Here is a 22,971-nt window from a genome sequence, read left to right as displayed (position 1 = left end):
TAGAATAATTAAACTTAACTATACCCTTCTAACAGATTATTTAGTATCTCAACATTCCTTTTTCCAAGTGATCATTTTCTGACCAAAACAAACCTATATCTGAATTCACTTAGTAATGTTTGTTTGAATATTCCCATCGATGTGTTAGGACTGTAACTCGTCAGTCTCTTATTGGCATATGTGCATACTGTGCGTATTGCCTCGATATTGCTTTAATTCACAAGCATTGTGGGCAAAGATGGATAGTGGATAGCAGTGAAGAGACTGACCATTTGCAGTCCTAAGCATCAATTGGAAGATTCAAACAAACAATACCGAATGAATTTAAACAGTTCACTCTATTGTACAAGCAAGTGGCTATCAGGAATCAGTAGCTGAGTGGATAACGCGATGGCGTTTGAGACGAAAGGTACTGGGTTCGAGTCCCATGTTGAACATCAACTCTGAGATGCAGGCACATCCAGCTGACGAGTCCCAAATAGGACAAAACGCGCATCGTGGATTCCACTGCTAGGCATTATCCATCTTTGCTTATCAATGATTGACAGTTTGTAAATTAAGTATTTAATGTATGTTTCTGTTATATACTAGGGAAGAAGTAAGTACAGATAACTTGCAGGACCTATTATTGGACTATTATTCTTATTGTATAACCATTCAGTGACTAGATTATGTATATCTATATTCGTCTTATTATAAGCTTCAATTTGACCTATTGATTATTATTATATGATTTACTGCTCCTATGTTATACTCATTTTATTGATTATTGTCTCCCACGCTTACAGCCACATTTGGCTTGGTTTTGTACAAATATTATTTTCTATTTTCTATGGTATGATGTGGCTGATATATAAACAGAGTATGTTTGAAATAAACGATTCGCACAGATCCGCTTAGATTCATATTGCCGAGGCTGCTATTAGTGTTCTGGACTGAAGTGGACGGTCTAGGCGGATTAAGGACCAATAAGGACGCGAGATTACTCATACTGATTGAACGTCCTTGATTGTCACCGTGTTAAGGTCGGAGAAATCGTATTCTATTGGCGGATAATTCACGCGAGTACGTCCTTGTTAAATTTGTAAGGCCATAACAAAGTAGCAACGACCTTGAGCAAGTCATAATAATTGGCTACAACCTTGATCAAGACACAACAATTGGTGACGGTTAGGTCAAGACATAACAGTTTCTCAGATTCTACTGAGATGTTCTGTAATTTTGTGTTCAAATACATTCGATTGTCTGTACTTGTGATCTCGTTCATTACAACATCTTTGTTTATAATCTCCTTACAATTACATAAATAAAAGTATGTGTAGAAAAGTTGTAAATGTTTTTTTTTTCTTTCAATTTGGATGTAATTTATGTGGTACTGGTATCTATATATTCAAAACATCCTACATACAATAGACAATAACAAGGAGTAGCCTACACTGAGTCACGAAACGTCAGAAAATCTACTCATTACAAATCTATTTATTTATTTATAAGGAGAATGAATGTGTTTAACATGTTATCTATGATAAACACTCAATGTTTTTTTAAAAAAAACATGTAAATCAACACGAAACTATAACTTAATTAACTATGATTACATCAGGATTGTTAGTGGGTTCTAAATGAAAACATTCTTCTATGTAATCAAATAGGTTAGACTGTACATTCAATAACTTCATCACATAGTAGCACTGGTGAATTGTTTGTGATTTAGCTTAAAACAGCGTTTTGTGATCAAATTTAGTATAATTTGAAGATTAGGATTGCTACGCCCTGATATCAAGTGAAGAATCGATAAAAAGTGAAACAACATTAATGAGTTATGTCTAGTACGTTGCACATATGCAGTGCTCAAAGATATATATATATATATATATATATTGGTGTGTGTTATATCGAGTGAATGCGTACGTGCCCAGTTGATATATGACATGATAATCCCCGTCAATTAGAGAGCAGTGAATTTATTGATCGCCCAATGATACACAAAAGCCGTATGAGCAGTTTTGAGTACGTATCAGTCCTGCTTTCTGCCTAGACCAGCCAGTTAAGTCAACAGCCTCTTCTATACGAATCATTATTCTCAAACATACTGGGTTTATATACCAATCAAACAGACCACATCGTACCATAAATTAGAAAATATCATAACGTATTCTATTTCGATAATGTAATAAGAAGACGAAGATTATCAGAACTATGTGATAAATTAACTCAATACATTTTGAACAATCTGATCACACATATACTTGTTAAGACCAGTTGCAGTCCTAAACATCAATGGAAAGATTCAAACAAACAATACTAAGTGAATTTATTGGTGACAAATAAAGTCATAAGAAATGTTCACTGTGAAATCGAAGGGATACTGGTACCATCTTTGAAAGTGGGTGATGATAGTAAAGATAAAACTAAGGACTTGTTGTATAACATTATTAATCTTTTGTAGATGGTGTTTTGTTTCAATAGACAATTATATTAATACTAAGCTTTCTTTTTACACACTATTACTAGATAGCAAGATTTTAATGATTTAGAGTCCAGTGAAAAAAAGATGTCAGTCATTTAATTTTATACTGAATCTACAATGCAATGTGAAACCATATAAACAAATGCCGATTTTGTGTTTAATTGTTTACTATAATGATGTAAATCATCATTATATAATTTGATAGTTGAATTCATTATTTGATTAAAGCTAAACCACCATGGAATACCTGGAAGCACTGTTTATTTGTTTCGTCCTAGTATGCAACTCATCCACAATCCTGCTCGCGGGATTCGAACCCAGGCCATCCACTGCTTCCAGGTTTTCTATGATGGTTTAGCTTTAATCGACTAATGTATTCAACTATTAAATTACTACTATTTCGACAAAACCTCCTTTCTGCTATTTATATAATTCACTTATTCAGTGAAATATGAAATACTGTATAATTATAGTATTAGGCTGTAACGCCAGTAACAAGTAATGATACAGATCAGTTGAACTCAAGATATATATATTCAAGTTAGACTTATGAATATGTAGTGGCTTTGCTTTGTTAGTCAATCACCCTCGTGACTGTTATTATCGAAACCTCAACGTTGTTTGAAATCAGAAGGCAATGCGAAGCGGCAACTATAGTTTATTAGAGGATAGAGCAGATCACAAAGCCATAAACACATCGAGAGAATTTGAAGCAGAGAGGCGAATGGGTATGTACGAGTAAATACATAGGCAAATTTATGGTTAAATTGCATAAGGGTGCAGCAAGACAAAGCAAAAGCTATTAATAGAATTTGAGTACATACATACACATGAGGAGGAAGATGCATCATCAAGTGACATGTAACCGATCAATATTTCAGCTAGTGTCTGTCATGTGCTCTAGTGATCATAAAGATACAAAGAAATGTGCGATTGCTACTGTTCAAATAACATTGTCTATTAAGTAAGTTAATAAAAGGGCTTAATCAAAATAAGCCGTAATCGGAATTGGTAGTAAGATAGTTGCTATAATTAAACTGCTTTCTTTTTCTTTTATAGAAAATCATAATATTCCCCGTATAACCTGTTCTAAACTGAAATGTCAAACATAAATGTTTATATAACATATCAACATGAACAATTATGTTTTACTACACTATTAAACAAAGTGAATGAAGCTTATACTATAAACATATAATGTATAGAAGTGATAAACATGTAACAACTCAAATTACATAATAATACGTCCTAATTGTCAATATACATCAAATTGTCAATATACATCAAATTGTCAATAAATGTTTGTAGAGTTGAGATTGTGAGTCAATTGAAGCTAGACCACCATGGAAAACCTGGAAGCACTGGACGGCCGTTTCGTCCTATTGTGGGACTCCTCAGCAGTGCGCATCCACGATCCACACTCGCGAGATTCGAATCCAGGACCTTCCAGTTTCGAGCCAGAGCCCTTAACCGATAGACCACTGAGCTGGCCGGCATCCAACGGTGTTAATGTCTAACTTCAACTGATCAATGAAATTGAGCAACCATTCACCAATGTCATCAGTGAGTTACTATCTCACAACAGACCTGGTTGAACTCCACCGGTTACTGCTTCTCACTAGAACTTCAGGAAATACCTCATGTCACTGAAATATGAAACACACATATAGTAAATAGTATTTTTCACATATGTATATATCCAGAGAAGGTTCAATAAAACAGTATACTACAAGAATTGTAAACAAAAATGATAGTAGTGAGCAGCGAAATCCACGACGCGAGTTTCGTCCTATTTAGGACTCGTCAGCTGGATGTACTGTCATATCAGAGTTGGTATTCACTGTAGGACTCGAACCCAGTACCATTCATTTCAAACGCTATCACGTTATCCCCTTAACTAGTATGGTACAAGACTTAGAATATGCACTATAGTTATAAAAACTGACATTTTGTCTATCCTTCTGAAAAACTGTTATTTCCACCTTTTCTAATTATTGTTCAAAATAGACGCGTGTAATTTCGAATTTCCGGTGTTCACTTGACTTGAAATTAAAGACTATTGAAATTGCCAATAACCAGGCGTTACACAGGTTTATGTTCTTCATCAACATATAATGTTGACAGTCTTTGTGAAATTGGGTTATATTTCCAGTTTTCACAATTTTCATTAAAACCCTGATCCGTAGATATCTGACGACATTATTGTGTTTTTCTGAAATTACACTGAACACCATTGTAGCTTAACTCATTTGCTTCTTGCTTACTTAAGCCTGTTATCCTTCGTGGAGGGGCATAGGCTGTTCACCAGCATTCTCCATCCATTTCTGTCCTGGGCAATCCTTTCCAGTTCTATCTAATTGCTATTCATCCTTTTCATATCTGGTTCCAATTCCCGATATAGTGTATTCTTCGACCATCCTCTTTTCCGTTACTCTTCAGAATTCCAAATTAGCGCTTGCCTCGTGATGCAGTTTGGTGATTCCTTTAATGTAGTTCTTATCCACTTGCAACATCTTTTCCTGATTTCCTTCTCAGGTAGAAGCTGGTTTGTTCTCTTCCACAGTAGTCTGTTTCTGATGGTATCCGTTCAACGGACATTGAGTATCTTGTGTAGACAGTTGTCTATAAATGCTTGTAATATTTTGATGATGGTTGTGGTAGTTTTCCAAGTTTCAGCTTCTATCGTCTTTATAAGCTCTTCATTCACTTTCAACCAAATTTTAAGTAGGATACCAATTTTGGACTCATAGTGAAGAATTTGTAGTGTTTTTCAATAGGTAATAATGACGTTAAGAAAGTTCACAAGTCTTATGGTGAAACTTAACAGAATGATAAATAACTTCTATATCATATGATTTAGTGAAATGTCGATGCTTTTCTGGCGGTCTTAAAATATTCAAGTGGAATAAAACCAACGGCTTTATTTAAAGTTATATGTTTTGCTTGAGTTAATTGAGTTATAGTAATAAGAAACGTTATACTGGGACGATTTACCGTCTTTTATTCAGGTAATGAAGAATAATTAAGATAATGTTTATAAACTAAGGTTAGTTTAACAGAGATCAGCTAACATTGATTTTTAACCACAAATTTTATTAGTAATTTTGCTCCTATGAGATGTTTTATGTCATTGCACAAAGTAGATGATACATGGAATTCATTGTACTCATATCGCATTTAACTGAAGGAGTAGACGATGAGAAATAAGGTAATCATCTTTGTGGTTCCGCTTGAATCTATTGACACTCAGGATAGCAAAAAAATTATAATTATTTTAAAAGAATAACTAATAAGTATATCATACTGTTAACATCCAAAATTTAGTGATCAAAAGTAATCCAATATATGAAATCTTATTACAGTATTTTTACAACTGGAAAATAAATAAATCACAAGTTCTAGCATGATGCTTATTTGAAAAAAGAGAAAAAAAAAGCTTACTCTCTTTGAGTCTATTTGAGATTGGGGCGTCTAACTATCAAAATGACTATTGAGATTATTCATTTATTCATATTTTGAACAAGTCAAATTTATTTGTTTATTTGAATACATAAATATTGGTACAAGTGCTCACTGAATACCTATGCACCACAAAAGTCATGTGCTTTGTGTGTGATACTACTCGGGTGTCAAACCAAACCAGGTGGTTTCTTTAGGGAGCCACACCATGAACCTTTAACCTTAAGGTTTAATCAACAAGGCATTGGAGCAGCGTTAGGAGATGCATTCATATGGTAGTCAGTGAACAACAATCGGCTTATACTCTAGTTGTTCCCTCAGGATCCTGTGGTCCATGTGCACCAATGGTTTTGAATAAGGGTTTTCCAACTCCCCTAGTTGGATTCCCCTTATCCACCAACCTAGTTAAACCTCCTACTAGACATTCACTTTTCGTCCTCACAATTTTGTAAACAACTTCGCCACAAGAATGCATTGAGTTGGACTTCCCTGACAGTGGTTATATGCACATGGTCATGTGAGAGCATTTGAAGATGGAGAGTTGACTCTTCCCACTCTCGGTCATACCAAAGCATTTACATGAAACATTCCTTCGAACTTCCCTTCATGGTCCAATAAAGCAGAATGAAAAAATACATGTGATCAGAAAATATACATTTCATTTCGATCCTGATTTCCAGATTCTAGAAACTAAATGCATGAAATGTTGTAAATTTTGTCAAGGAAATCATTCAAACGAATACATTATGATTGAGACAGTGAAAAGGTTGCCGTGAGTCTTGTGGATGATTACCAACTAGTTAGAAATCTGGGTCCTCTTCAATTCCTGCAATCATCTAGCAAAATGTGCTCAACCATTTCTTTTCACTGATATCAATCGAGAATTATATGTAGTAGTTTATTACCGTAAATACTTGTTCAGTTATAAATGTCAGGATCCAGTCTTTTCTTCATTCCTCTCCATACTGCCCCAAGAGGTTGATTAGTATATTATATAAGTAACATTTGTTTCTATAGAAATTCTCATATTTAAGCAACAGTACTGTTGAGGATTTGCATCATGTGAGCTATGACAAAATGCTGACAAATAAAAGTTTTCATCCGACAAGTATTCTCAGACAATCTGAATAATTAAATTAAATTACGTTATATACATGAAGTCGCAAGGTGTTTGTAGATAAGTAAGTTAGTAAGTAACTTAATGGATTCGCATATGTAAATTTTTTTCCATAACAGGAATTCATGAAACGGTTTTCTTGTTTCAGGTACATTACCTTTAAAATTTGGTCAAATGTGATTAACCAATCGGAATATTAGCATTGTTTACATGGTAGACTAACTTTGGTTAAACTAGTATCAAAATTCAGGAACCATTAAGTGCTCTGGCACGAGACTGGTAGGTCCTGGGTTCGAATCTCGCGAGGCGGGATTGTGGATGCGCACTGTTGAGGAGTCCCACAATAGGATGAAACGGCCGTCCACTGATTCCAGGATTTCGATGGTGGTCTAGCTTCAACTGACTCATGATCTCAACAATATAAAATCACTAAAATCTCCACGAAACCCCCTTTTGATAACCATTAAACAGTTGTCCCAGTTCCCAACTAAAATCAGACACAAATTCAGTTGTCTAAAGATAAGCAGATTGACTTATGGTCTAAATATTTTCGGTTTGATTCCTGGCTGAATTATTGATGTACATTTCTTAGAAATTACATACTAGAATGAAACAACTATCAAGTGCTCTCCAGTGAAATCAAAATGAATGTTCTCAAACTTACTCAATTTTAAAACTTCTACCGAAATGTAACTGTTTCCGTTCGACGTGGCATCTTTCCACTGAATTATACCATTGTATAATTTGTGTTTTTTTTAAACTACAATCTTTTCAAATTCTAGGGATGAATTAACAGTGTATGTATCCTTAATCATTGACTTAGACCCAGCTAATAATCAACTCACTGAATTGGAAAAATACATTTCCCTAATTAATAAGGTTTATTTTTGTCTGGGTAAATATACACTACCCAAGGAACTGCTTCAATATAGATTTATTCATTCATTTCATATTCTTCATTTATTCTATGATCTAATCGCATAAATGTTGAATAATGAGAAACAATCACAATTGATTGATCACTGGGTGGTGATCAATATCACGTGTGTCAAGTCCGTCTTAGTGCAGATCGAGTGCTATCGATCAAGTGGCAATGTGGCCACTAGTCTAGGTAGCTTGACACTGCGTGCACTATCTTGAGATAAGATGGTGGTTAGAGGTGGTCAACAGGAAACCCTGGACCTAGGTTTCGTGCTACTTGGCACTCGTCAGTAAGGTGTACCTGTAATCTTGAGGGAACTTTTGCTCCTTGATGGATTCTATCAGAATTTAAAGGTATGAGGCAAATATGATATTCATCACTATTCATTGGCTTACCAATGGTATGCATACAACAAGATATTTGCTACCTTAAATCGTTTTGTATTTACATCTTACCCACAAACCATACGATGAAAAAACAAAAGAGAATTCCAGAAGAATTTTGATGTTTTTTTCCACACTATTACATTCTATGATGTAAAAGCTTTCAGAAAAGAAAAAAATATGTTCAAGTAATTGGTAAGCTTAAGTGATTTTATTTAAATATATGTGTAGGATGCGCAAATTGTAGCAAAGTTGATAGATTTCGATTTTGAAGCAATGAGACGAATGGTATTTAACATTCTTGTGAAATAAAAGACTTTATATACAGCTGTGGTACGACGGAGGGTGGAGAGAGTCAGTTCTCCATCTTCAACTGCTGTCATATGACCATGTGCATACAACTATTGTCAAGGAAGTTCAACTCAATGCAATCTTGTGGCGTAGTTGTTGTTTACATAATTGAGAGGACGAAAAGTGAATATCCGACGCTTTAAGCCGGTTGGTGGATATGGAGGATCCACCTATAGGAGTTGGAAAACCCTAAGGAAACAATTTGCGTATGAATCAACTGTTGGTCACCGACTACTATGTGACTGCATCTCCTAACGTTGCTCCACTACCTTGTGGATAAGACTTAGGTCGAAGGTTCATGGTGTGGCTCAATAACAAAACCACATGCTTCATTCTGTGCACACAAGTAGTATCACAGCCCACACACAAATCGAGTGACTTGAGTAGTGCATATGTATTCGGTAACCCTTTGTACCAATACTTATGTGTGAAAATAAAATAAAAGAACTAATTATTGGTTACAGGCAGAAAATCACCACTTATTGTAGAAAATTGAAATAAATGCATTAATAATTCATTTTTGTATTCTTTTGTCTGAATTCTCCCAATAATATTAAGGACTATAATTGATTAGTCTTTTATCAGCGTATGTGCATCGTGTACGGAATGTCTCGACATTGCCTTAAGTCACAAACTTTGTTAGCCAGGATGAATCTCACTGCTAGCCACTATACATCTTTACTTACAACTGCGTTAATAGATTTACAGGTGACTCTTTAATAGTGAGTCTTTTATCCCACCTAATATTGAACTTTTATGTTTATTATCACAATTAGTGGAAATAATCGATTAGCAATGTAATGAACATAACGTCTAAACACCGACTATTAAGTAGTTTCGTACTTTGCATGCCGGCTCAGTGGTCTACTGGTTAGGCACTCGCGCGCGTGACTGATAGGTCCTGGGTTCGATTCTCGTGAGGCCAGATCGTGGATGCGCACTGCTGAGGAGTTCCACAACAGGACGAAATGGCCGTCTAGTGCTTCCAGGTTTTCTATGGTGGTCTAGCTTCACTTGATTCATGATCTCAACTCTATAAAACGTTTCGTACTTGTCTAACCCTTATTACTGATTGAATTTCACTAGTCACGTTAAATTGTTGGAAGTAGCCTGCAAAATGTCATAATAACTACATGTTAAAAAATATGAAAAGATTCTATGCCATTAAGGAAACAGCGTAGCCCGTGATATAACATACTTGTGAAGACATTAAATAGGGAAGAACATATTTGTAAAATCTCAGCGAATGAATTTGAAGTAAATTCAACATTTCGCCTGGCAATCTGGTCCAAGCTTTTTTAAGGAATTATAATCAAACATCAAAATTATCGAATATAAATAGGTAGTACATGGTTCTTCGGTTCATTGTACATTGAATAGATTATCCAATCAACGTTAAAAATGTTTAAACTAGGTATATGTATCAGTGTGTAAGAGACTTGTGATCACACATTGTTTCCATTTAATGTCTTACGTCAACTCGGCGCACAAATACTGTGAAACTATTCTCTTTAATCTAGACGAAAGTTCTTATATAATTGTGAAGAAGTATAGAATTGCACCGAATCTCTGTTATCACACGAATACGTGTAATTTTTGGTCAGATAAATTATTCTAATTTTTCTGTTTGTCTTATCCATATGCTTAGTCTTGCCAATTATTGAAACACATAATTAATTGATTAAGTTTAAATTAGTAACATGCATGAATCAATGTTAGACCACCACTGAAAACCTGGAAGCACTGGTCGGCCATTCTGTCCTAGTATGGGACTCCCCGTCAGTGAACATCTACGATCCCTCACTTGCGATCCGAACCCAGAATATTTGGTCTCACATTCAAACCCTCAACCTCTGAACCACTAAGCCAACATCTAATGATGTTAATGTTTAACTTCCAGCAAACCACGGAATTGTGAAACAATCTTTCATTGTCTTCGGTGAGTAACTGTCTCACAATCGATCCGGAATAACTCCACTCGTCAAGTGTATGAAATTAACATCGGAAAAAAAACCAAATATACATTTGTTTTGTTATAATGACCAATAAATGTAAAACATAGAAATGAATTGTTTATGAATATTTAACTAGATGTTTAACAGATTTTCTAATGATTATACATTATTACTAAAACAGCTGTTTAATGTTCTTAGTTTTCTCATGTTATCCTTCTTATAGATATCCTTCTTATAGATTTATTCCATTGTATAATGAAAGGATTGATGGTTTAGAGATGTTTGTTCATAATTTATGATAGCAATAAGCACTTATTTACTTACTTACTTACGCCTGTTACTCCCAATGGAACAATCTTCATTTAAACAATTGAATGAGGATTTCATTTTCAATGTTAAGTAATTGTTTATGAGTTGGTCTTCATTTGTAACGACTTCACGGTAAACTTTCATTAAAATAGTATTCCATCAGGTCTTCTTTTTCATATACGTAGAACGATTCAGTAGTCTTACTTTTACAATCTCATCTTATAATTTGGATGTTGTTTCACTTAATGGACATAAAGCAGTGTCAATAATGCTACTATTGTTCGTAGCAGTTTATTTACTCGGAGCATCGGAGAAGTAATAGCCGTTCGATTTTATCGACTAACTTTGTTCATAAAAACATATTTTGTTCTCCTCTATTAAGCGTTGTAAGGATGACAGAAATCATTTTCTTTCCATCTTCTCATTAGATAATAACACAGATTATCTTTATTTGTGAGCTTGTTATTTTGATGTTTAATCTTAATTTATACAACATTCACATAATATATATACTTATAAGATGGTGGTTGGAGATATTCAACAGGAAACCCTGAACACGGGATTCGTGCTACTTGGCATTCGTCAGCAAGGTGCACCTACAATCTTGAGGGAACTGGTGCTCCCTGACGGATTTGATCAATTGTGATTACATCTCAGTCCTATAGGGGGTCGGTAGCGGCACGAATAGCTCAGTAGTAACGTTTCTGAATGGGAAGCTGGGTGACACGGAATCGAATCCATTAGGTAGCACCAGTTTCCTCAAGATTACAGGTACACCTTACTGACGAGTGCCAAGTAGCACGAAACCTAGGTCCATGGTTTCCTGTTGACCACCTCTAACCACCATCTTATCTCAGCATAGTGCAGGCAGTGTCGAGCCACCTAGACTAGTGGCCACATTGAAACTTGATCGATAGAATGCGGTCTGCATTAAGACGGACTTGACACACATGACATTGATCCCTTCCCAGTGACCAATAAATGGTAATATTTACTTATCCTTTTATCCAGATGATGTTTGAAGCTAACGCTAGTGCTTTCCAGTCTCAGAGTGAACATCAACTTTGAGTTGCAGGTACATCCATCTGATGAGTCTCAAAAAGGACGAAAAACGCGATTCGTGGATTATACTGCTAGCCACTATCCATCTTTACCATTATATCTCACTTATGAAAAAAAGGTAGATTGACTCGAACTTCTAATAAAAAAACAACATCCATCTAAATGAATCAGATAAAATTTTATTATTCATGCTATACAATGATAACATGGTATAGTGATGTTTATGTGGAAATGTTTATTCAAAACGAATATACCTTATCATAAACATTTTTATCTATTGATATCTATATATTCAAATAATAAAGTTATTTGTCTAATAAAAGAAAATTTAATTGATAATAGGACAACAAATAGATAATAGTACGTTGGATATTCAATGGAAATCAATAAGAACTGGGTAATTGTTTCATTCTTGTACGAGACTTCACATGATTGTTTACTCACTATACCATCAAGGATATCAATGATATACAAGTAAACTACACAAATCTTTATATTTATAAAAAGCAGGTAATAATAAACAATAGCACTGATGAGGAGTCCCACAGTAAGACTGATAGATCCTGGGTTCGAATCTCGTGAGGCGGGATCGTGGATGTTCACTGTTGAGAAGTCCCACAATAAGAGGAAACGGCCGTGCAGTGCTTTCAGGTTTTCAATGGTAGTCTAACATTATTCGGTTCATAATCTCAATCAAAAATATAATAATCTCAACAAATCCATACTGATAATCTCTATAACTTTAGAATCAGAACTGGATAGTGGCTACCAATGAAATCCAAATGACATGTTTCTCTCTACTTGAGAGTCGTCCACTGTATATACTGGTTGTTCAAATCTTTGAAATAGAACAAAACATACATTCAAGATTCCATTACCAGTCATTATTTAAGTCATCTTATAAAATGTTTATGATTTAATGACAAAATTGAAACAATCCCTTTAGGATTCACATACATAAGATTAGAATAATCACTTGTAGTCCATAGTATAAACGAGTAGATTCAAACAGCCAATACTCATGAATCTTTATAATCGTTCAAATGACTAGATTAGTTGTTCATTTGATATAAATTACTTTAGATTAGAATCGATTTTTAGGAAGTAAATTGTGAAATACTGTTTTGGAAGTATGTTTATTTAAGGTTGATGACTTTGGTACAGTTACTGACAATGCTGCTAATGGAAATTTAAAGTAGGCAATAATTTTTGAATGTCTGACAAAGTGTTTAAATTTCATCAGTGTCAAAATTTCAGTTTCTATACAGGATCATATTGTGGTGTGGGTTACTGATGACGACTAATATAAGTAGTATGTTTCATCAATAGAAAGTGAAATGTCTGGAGGCAGAACGTTACGAAGATTAAAGAAAAGAGGATAGAGAATTATTGCTATGGAAACGAAAGAACAATGAAGTCTGAGACAATTGAGTGACATTTTGCAAATAAATTCCATTGTCCTCACTTGTGTTCTCGTTCTCTACAATATCACCGATGACTCATTGAAAAGGCATTTTACTCAATAATATAAGTTTAGCTAGTTCAAATAATCTTCATACAATGGAGGTTTTTTTTATTGGTTTCAAATCCTTTTATTTTATCTTTGAATCCAATATGCTAATGAAGGATGAATTTATCACTACCTCCGCAACTATTTCACATGTCTTCTAAAGTTAATGGTTCTTTTTTTCACACAATTTTTCTCAGTATTATACTTGCATCCGGCAAGAATAATAAACATTGTAGATTTGACTTAAAAATGCTAAACACAGGAATACTCCCACGGAAACTAAAAACTTTAGTTTAAATTCAGTATTGTTTGTTTGCATCTTCCAATCATTGTGTTAGGACTGCGACTGGTCAGTCTCTAATTGACATATGTGCATACTGTGCGTATTGCCTCGATATAGCCTTAATTCAAAAGCATCATAAAGAAAGATGGATAGTGGCTACCAGTGGAATCGAGGACGCGCGTTTCATCTTATCTGGGACTCGTCAGCTGGATGTACCTGCATCTCAGAGTTGATGTGAACTAAAGCAATATCAAGGCAATGCGCACAGTATGCACATATGCCAATTAGAGACTGACCAGTTGCAGTCCTAAGCATCAATGGGAAGATTCAAACAAACAATACCAAGTGAATTTAAACTTCACCCCGTTGCACAAGTAAGTGGCTATTAGGACTCAGTAGCTGAGTGGATAACGCAATGGTGTTTGAAGCTACAGGTACTGGTTTTGAGTCCCAGAGTGAACACCAACTTTGAGATTCAGGTACATCCAACTGACGATTCTCAAATAGGACGAAACGCGTGTCGTGGATTCCGCAGATAGTCACTATCCATCTTTGTTTATAAAAACTTTAGTTCATAGTTTAGATTCTTTGTGACATCGGTTTGACATTTTGTTACATATCACGTTTTTCTACGATAACAGTAGTTTACATAATCGTACAGTTTTAAAGAACTGATGCGGATATCAGCAGATATTTGGACAGAAGAAGATCAATTAGGAATCATGTCAATCCAATTGATCCATGATCTGATCTGAAATTTATCTGCCAATATTTAAATGTTGTTGAAAATCAGTGATATTCTCTTTTAATCATTAGCTAATAAGGCAGCAAACGAATCACGGTGTTTGTTTGTTCTTTTTACCAAAACAGCTGTTAAAATTTATTCAGGTTCTACAAGTTAGAATGGTAATGTAAGTTTGGTTATGAAAAATGTGACAATTTTGTTATAGATGATTCTATTTATAATACTGTCAAAGATTACTTATTTCACTTTAAATAAATAATTAGTTCTTTACTTAACAACTGTTCTCTTTGTGTCCGCAAATAACTGGTATTTAAGATGGCGGCTAAATTGTTAAATACAAATAACCGACTCGTCAACAAAAAATATGTAAGAAAACTTTGTCGGAAGGGGTAATGAGAAACATATCTCTTTTTAAAAAAATTGTAACGATTGCTTGAATCTTTCATGGATGTTTAGGACTTCGATCGATCAGTTTCTCATTGAGATCCTGTGCGAATTGACTTGATAGTGCCTTAAGTAACAAGCGCTATAAACAGAAGACAGATGAAAGCTAGCAGTGGAATCGAAAACTCATGTTTCATCATATTCGAGCCTCGCCAGCCAAATATTCAAGTCGCAGAGTGAACATCAACCCTGGAATTCAGGTTCATCCCCTGATGAACCCCAAATAAGTCGAAACGCTCGCCATCGATTCCACTGTTAGCCACTATCCAACTTTGTTTATGATGTTTGTGACTTAAGGCAATATCAAGTCAATTCGCACAGAATGCATATATGCTGATAAGAGACTGACCAATTGAAGTCCTATACATCAGTAAGAAGATACAAACATATAATACAGGATGGATTATGAAGTCACTTTATTATTTAGTATTTCAACGATTCGGCAAGACTATAATATATGGACGAACCAATCAGACTTAAGATAACAAGTCTTCGATTCTGGTGCAAAATCTATGCATCTATATAGTTCAATAGTAATTTGGGTTTATTTAGTGAAGGAGAACACAGATGAAGACAAACGATTATATTTCGCACAAAATTACAGAGTTACTTGATAAAATACAAAAACTATACTCCAATATTTTATTTGCAAAATGATCATGGATTGTCTCAGACTTCATTGTTCCTGCATTTCCATACCAGTTGCTTTTTGTTCCCGTTCTTTCCTCCTAGATCTTCTCAACCTTCGGCTGCTAGATATTCTATTTCTGACTAGCATTATATACTACTTATGTCGACATTAATAGCACACATCACAAATATAGTTGATTTCAGTTCGTAATGAAATCCCTAACTCTAATTTCTAACTCGAAATCATAATCCTAATTCGTCATACTCATTTACAACTCCATATTTAACCCTTGTAAATAAGTGAACATTGCTAAGGTCACTTAAGTATCACTCAAAGATTGTCCCTAAATTTTAGGCTCATCAACAATTTTCATGGTAATAATATATAATTGAAATCATGAATCAATTGAAGCTAGACCACCGTGGAAAACCTGGAAACACTGGACTCAAAAACTTGATATATTGTGTTGATTATCTTATCAGTTGTTCTTGTGATAATACAATACACTTTGGTTTTCATTGATATTTCAAAAAACTAGTTGACTGATTATTGGTTCCATGAAGGGATATGAGAGAATAATTTTAATATTATTCAAATTTAGTTATACTTTTTTGTATTATTCATCAGTATTCGTTTATTCATATCTATTTTCATCATTCGGTTAGATCGAAGACATGAATCCAAATATCTATCCGCATTAACTGATCTCTGGAAGTGGATAGAATACACATTGAGGAAATCACCCAAATGCGTCAAAAGACAAGTCCTCAAATGGAATCCTGAAGTTCAAAGGAAAAGAGGAAGACCAAAGAACACATTACTCCGAGAAATTCTGACAGACATGAGAAGAATAAACAACAATTGAATAGAACTAGAAAGGAACATCCAGGACAGAGTGGGTTTGAGAATGCTGGTCGGCGGCCTATGCTCCATTGGGAGTAACAAGCGTAAGTAAGTAAGTAATTAACCGATCTCATTATTATTTAAACAAACGTAAGGTTTATTGACTTTCATAACATGAATAAATTTATCCGAAGGGAATTTTCGTGGAGATTGTAGTAATTTAATAATTGAGTTCATGAGTAAATAAAAGTTAGACCACTTTGGAAAAAAACATGGAAGCACTGGACGGCCATTTCATACTAATACGATACACCTCAGTAGTGAGCATCCATCATCCTGCATACAAAACCAGAATCCAAGATCTATCAGTCTCGCACGCGAACGCTTAACTTCTAAACCACTGAACCGATATCCAACGATAATAATATCAAACTTCAACCAATCAACGAAATTTTGCCAGCGTCTATCATTATCTTTGGTGAGTTACTATCTATCCACTGGTCACATAATCTTTTATACAAATATAAAGTATACAATGTAACGATTTTAAATAGATCTTTTGAATAACATGATAATCTTTGTTATGAAGAGAAGAATAAAAAATAAGTTACAAGTTATAAAGGATAATGTTTTAGATATCAGTTTATTTCATTCATATTATGTGGTTGTTAACATTTAGTTCATGTGGCCGAGTTTTTATTCACTCTAGAAGTTATTGACAAATCATTTAATTTTTATATACTTGAGATCATGAGCCAATTGCAGGCAGACCACCATGGAAAACCTGGAAGCACTAGACGGCCATTTCGTCCTGTTGTGGAACTCCTCAGCAGTGCGCATCCACGATCTGGCCTCACGAGAACCGAACCCAGGACCTATCAGTCACGCGCGCGAGTGCCTAACCAGTAGACCATTGAGCCGGCATCCAAATTACGAAACTACTTAACTCCAGGAAATAATTCATGGAGCCAGTCACTAGTGAGCATACGATCATAATTAGTAAGGGGTTTTGTGGAGATTTCAGTAATTTTATGTAGTTGAAATCATGAGTCCAGGTTTTCCATGGTGGTCCAGCTTCAATTGATTCATGATCTCAACTATATAACATTACCAAAATCTCCACAAAATCCCTTTCTAAAAATCATTTTATTACTCCAAATTTATTTCCACTTAAACACAAGCTTTGTATCTTATTTTATAGACTGATTGCTCAAAATGGCATGTATTACATTTCCTCATTCACTATACGCTGTTGTCCATTGATTCATCTATTTAGTAGTTTTAACTAGAACTGTATTTTCTGATCGTATCAACCAATCAGAATCCGTGGAACAGATCATTGGTCAACTTATAGAATGGTTTTATTCCTCCAAGATCGGCTTGTTGTAAATCAAACATACACATTCTCTGTCTGAAGACTATATTGGATTGTCTAGTTCATCATAACAGTTAACTAGTTTCAGGATAAATCTAAATGCATATCAAATCATATAACTAATTAAAATACCAAGGTTGTGATAAATTTTATACTCTATCGTTCTGGTAGCAGTGTAGTGAACAAAACACGACTGGAGAAAATCAAATGCATTTAAGCCCAAATTACAGACTATCTCATTAAATTTTGATAACTATACAGTGAACAGTTAATTTGCAAAATAACAATCAATTGTCTCAATCTTAACTGTTTCTTCTGTAAATATCAATCCATCTTCTCTAATTCCATTGTTTATGCATTTTCCTACCAATTGCGCTTCATTCCTCTTCGTTCCTTATCGATCTTGTGCCAAAATACATTCTATGTCTGACCATCACCATATTCTACTTATACGGATATAAGTAGACCACGCCACAACAGTATTTATGACAGAAGCCTAATGGTTAATCCTTATACAAATATAATAATATTCTAGCATGCACGTAAGAAAATATGAGATATTCTTGACCGCTGCTTTTGCTTCATTCAGAAGGTATTCAGTTTAATAATTTATATTGACTACATTAACCTTCAGATTAACAGGTTTTAGGTCCGATGTAAACAGGAATAATGCTGTATAGGTAGATTCAGCTGATAAGTATTAAATAAGGCAAATCGTCCCTGCTTCACCCCTTTCGCCAGATACTATTCCCTGAATAAGTAACTTGTATCTGTATTCACTAATAATCCATCATCTGAGATTAGCTATACATAACCAAGAAGAGGTGACTTATAATCCTGAATATCGAAATATGTAGTCAGATGTAGGAAGGTTAGAACCTTGCATATTTGTACATCGATTCAAATTGCTACACCACAGAAGGAGATGAAATTATGAAGACAGATGTCAGAGTAGTGGAAGTAAAGACAATATCCAATTCGATGAGTTTTTTTCAACCCAGGGTTTTGAAGGCCCTTAAAATTAATTAAATTTTCTCATTTTTGTTGAATACACTTGTGCCCATCCTCTCTTAGTAGCCTGTCAGATAATTCAAAGCCATTTAAGAAGATGAGTAATACTTTTAAGCCGTCATATAAAAATCAGAGATCGCACGACGGTACATACAGCACAGGAGTCTTAAATAGAAAAAGTCCTACATCCTGAATTCCTCAAGGTAAAGATAAAATCCGTTGAAAAAATTATAAATATATAGAGAGAAATGATCTTTCAATGTACTTGATACTGAGAGTCAATCAGAAGTAGCCTAATAAGAAGGTCAATCGATGGAAATCCGAAGCGATCTAAAGGACAAGCGTATCTCATTGGCTTAAAAATGGATCACTTTCCTAAGGATCAGAGTGATATATATGAGTATTTGTGTATTTTGTTGTTCGCTCTTGTGTTCTCGCTCAAATAGTCAGCTGAGCTGGGGTTTGACGTGTAGCACACAGTGTTCCAGCATCAGATTTTCGACACCGCCCGACACAATAGTACTAATGTAAACAATAATCTTTAAACGTAAGAAGTATTCAGAATGATAAATTATCTAGAATTACAATACTTTAATGCTTCAATTTTCATTCATTGTAGGATAGTCAATGAAAAAAATTACCTTATCTATAAAAGCTTAAAAAGCATTACATCTAAAGCATTATTAACATATGACAAGCAATATCATGCTAATTGAAACAGAAAATTAAATGTGTTTTTATTATCATTTGTCCCATGGGGGTTATGATATATGTAATCCCCCAATATATATCCATAATTTACTTATTAGATTTGACAGAATACATGTTCTCTCATGATGTATATCAGTGATAATTCACTATTGAGTTATCTCAATAACAACCAAAATGGATACATTATCATTTAATCAATTTTAAAAAAAGAGATGTCTATAGTGTAGATACATTTTGGCCTATTTCAAACAAATACATATGATTGGAATGGGAAGTTAGTTTTAGTGGGGAAAAAAACGTTGGTGGGAAAATTGTTAACTTATATCAAAACTGATTAGAACTATTATACAATAAAACTGTATCAAATGTAGCATACTGTGGGAGAGAACAAACCAGGTTCCAACTGAAAAGGAAATTAGGAAAACATGTAAGAAGTGGATAAAACATACATTGAGGAAGTTAGCAAGCTGTATCACGAGGCAAGTATTAACTTGAAATCCTGAAAGGAAACGAAAAAGAGGAGGGCCGAAGAACACACTGTGTCGGGGATCGGAAGCAGATATGAAAAGGTTGAATAGCCATTGGATAGAACTGGAAAGGTTTGTCCACGACAGAGATGGGTGAAGAATGCTGGTGGTCGGCCTGCGCTCCTTCATGAGGGTTAACAGGCGTAAGTAAGTAATGTTTGCTTTAAAAATCTAGATTGTTCTACATGTTTTCTCACCATCTTCTATCCCATTTAGAAACAAACAATATTAGATATTCTCTACACATATGAAATTGTTCTATTATCATTGGTTGATTATAGTAGATTCGTTTATTTTAATTTTGAGTTTAACCATCTAATAACAGAATTAATGTTTAAAACTTACAAAACAATGCAACTAACTAGAAATATCGTCGAAAGTTTAATATACTAACTGCCTTGAGTTATGTAAACGGTGTGAATATCTTTTCTGGTTAGCGTTTTTTTAGCGAGTTGGTTTTCTACAAGATGGGGTCGCTAAACCCATGCCCAAACCTCCTCCTTTACCCGGGCTTGGGACTGGCAGTAGCCCCCGGAGGAACTACAGGCGGAGTGTACACTTCACAAGGCCTCACCGAGATTCGAACTCGGGTTGCCGGATTCGAATTCCTTAGTGCTCGCCGCCACACCACGAGTTATGTAGCCTGAATCATAATAACACTTCATGTATTCTGTACGAAATTTAAAGCGGAACGATAGATAACATGTATATTATTATTAATGAAGTAGACATTGGCATTATTTAATCCTTAAAATACTTGATCTCAACAAAGATATGTATTCTGCAACTCAAAAACTTATTCTTATAATGTTCTTAAGCTAAATTAAAAAGATATCTACTTCTAAATCAGATTGTGTGTCAATGTACGTGACTAAATTCAACGCGTAATCAAGAAATCTCTCTTACTCTTATCCTAAATCTTAACCCTACATTTCTAAAGTTTGTAAATAGAAGGGTGAGAAAGCATTAGATCAGAGATGTAATCAATTGGTTATGAAAACCCTGACGTAAATTTATCAATCTGACTTTTCATATTTAGCCCCCATTACTTTTTTACATTATAAATGATGTCATTTGGTGACGAAAACTAAATAGAGCGATAACCCTGATTCACAACACTAGTCAAACTCCTAATATGTAAAATAAACCTTTATTCTTTACTATAAGGGATTATTTGACAATAGGGAGTTAGTTATTCAGATCAAAACTTTTATTCCACTCTTATTTCATTGTCTTGGATTGTTAATTGCTTCATAGCTAAGCAGTATTCCATTATTGACTGATAAGTCATTCAAAATCGTCCATGTATTATGCTTCAACCGAGATATCAACTTTTAGCACAATTTACATTACTGTATGATCATTACATAAATTAACTTAGTTAATAAGCAAAGATGGATAGTGGCCAGCAGCAGAATCACGTTTGAGGCATGTTTCGTCCTATTTGGGACTGGACAGTTGGATATACCAGCATTTTAGAGTTGAAGTTCACTCTGGGACTAAAACCCAGTACATTTCGCTTCAAACGCCATCGTGTTATCGACTCAGCTACTGAGTCCTGATAGCCAATTGCTTGTGAAGTTTGAATTCACTTAGTATTGTTTGTTTGAACTTAGTTAATGACTATATTTTACTAATGGAAGATACTGTAATGCCTTTATGTCTTGCTACAGGTTCTAGGTTCGAGTCCTGGCAGGCTCGATTACACACTACAACAAAACTTTCAATATAAAGAAATAGTTATCGATCAAACAGTATCAAGTTATTTTATCATTTCTCATTCGCTATGAGTAGGAAATAACTTTTTTCCATGGAAGAATTCCTGATATATTTCCATAATGAAGCTTGATATTTTGTCAATATGGACTCATTTAAACAAAATATTTGTTTTTAAAACTGAAATAATTTATCAATTTTGATCATTTGTTGAGAATGGAGTAATGTGAAAGTTAGTTCTAGTCCTGCATACTGGATCGTGGATGGGCACTATTGAGTAGTCTTATACTAGGACGAAATGGCCGTCCAGTGATTCTAGGTCCTTAATGGTAATCTAGCATAAATTCACTCGTGTATTCAACTTTGAAATAATTTAGTTTTCTTTTTCTATTAATCCAAATTACCGAAATTATAAATATATAGCATATATTAGACTTCATTTATGTACTTAATAAAGGACACATCTATAGAATTCATTACTTACTTACTTACTCCTGTTAAACCTCATAGAGGAGCAAAGGCCGACAACCATCATTGTCCATCCAGTCCTGTCCTGTTCAGTCCTTCCTAGTTCTTTCCAGTTGCTATTCGTACTTTTCATGTCTGCTTCCAATTCCCGATGCAAAGTGTTCCTTGGTCTTCCTCTTTTCCCTTCTCTTTCAGGATTTTAAGTTAATACTTGCCTCATGATGTAGTTTGGTCATTTCTGCACTGTATATTCTATCCAGCTGTTGAGGACGTTAGATCCCCGGAACTCACTTGGAAAAGTTCCTAATTTTGTAATTTTATTCTGAAAATTTGAATTTCATGTTTTCTAGCCAAGAGACGCTTAGTTGGCCTACAGCTTACAATTCCTACTCAGAAATCCTTGACTGTCATTTTTTAGTACGCCATTTTGCGGATTTCCCAAGGGCATTTCCGTCATTGTATAAATAAGGTTGATTTGTGTGCTTATTGACCTCGTATTTTCTGGATGCTTGTAGAATACATTCTCTACGCCTTATCAAGACTTCGTGATCTAGTTAACAGGGCCGGGGATAACGGATTAGAATAGCCTATCGTGTCAATGTGTCTTTAACCTTCGTTCCGTTTACCGAGTAAGTTGAACTCGTAATATCATCAAGCATATCATCACCTCCATTGTATT

The 22,971-nt window shown here is 34.6% G+C and overlaps 2 non-coding genes across 2 annotated transcripts; both read left to right on the top strand.

Moving 5' to 3' along the window:
* The first annotated feature begins 364 nt into the window (after positions 1-364).
* Smp_tRNA_02182_Pseudo_TGA.1.1 lies at positions 365-436 on the top strand. Its single transcript has one exon. It is a non-coding gene (tRNA).
* Positions 366-437, top strand: Smp_tRNA_01746_Pseudo_TGA.1.1. Its single transcript has one exon. It is a non-coding gene (tRNA).
* The last annotated feature ends 22,534 nt before the right edge of the window (positions 438-22,971 follow it).

This window comes from Schistosoma mansoni, chromosome 5 (assembly GCF_000237925.1).
Source record: "Schistosoma mansoni strain Puerto Rico chromosome 5, complete genome".
NCBI lineage: Eukaryota > Metazoa > Platyhelminthes > Trematoda > Strigeidida > Schistosomatidae > Schistosoma > Schistosoma mansoni.
The sequence above is the reverse complement of the archived record's forward strand: the minus strand, read 5'-3'. Positions and strand labels throughout refer to the sequence as shown.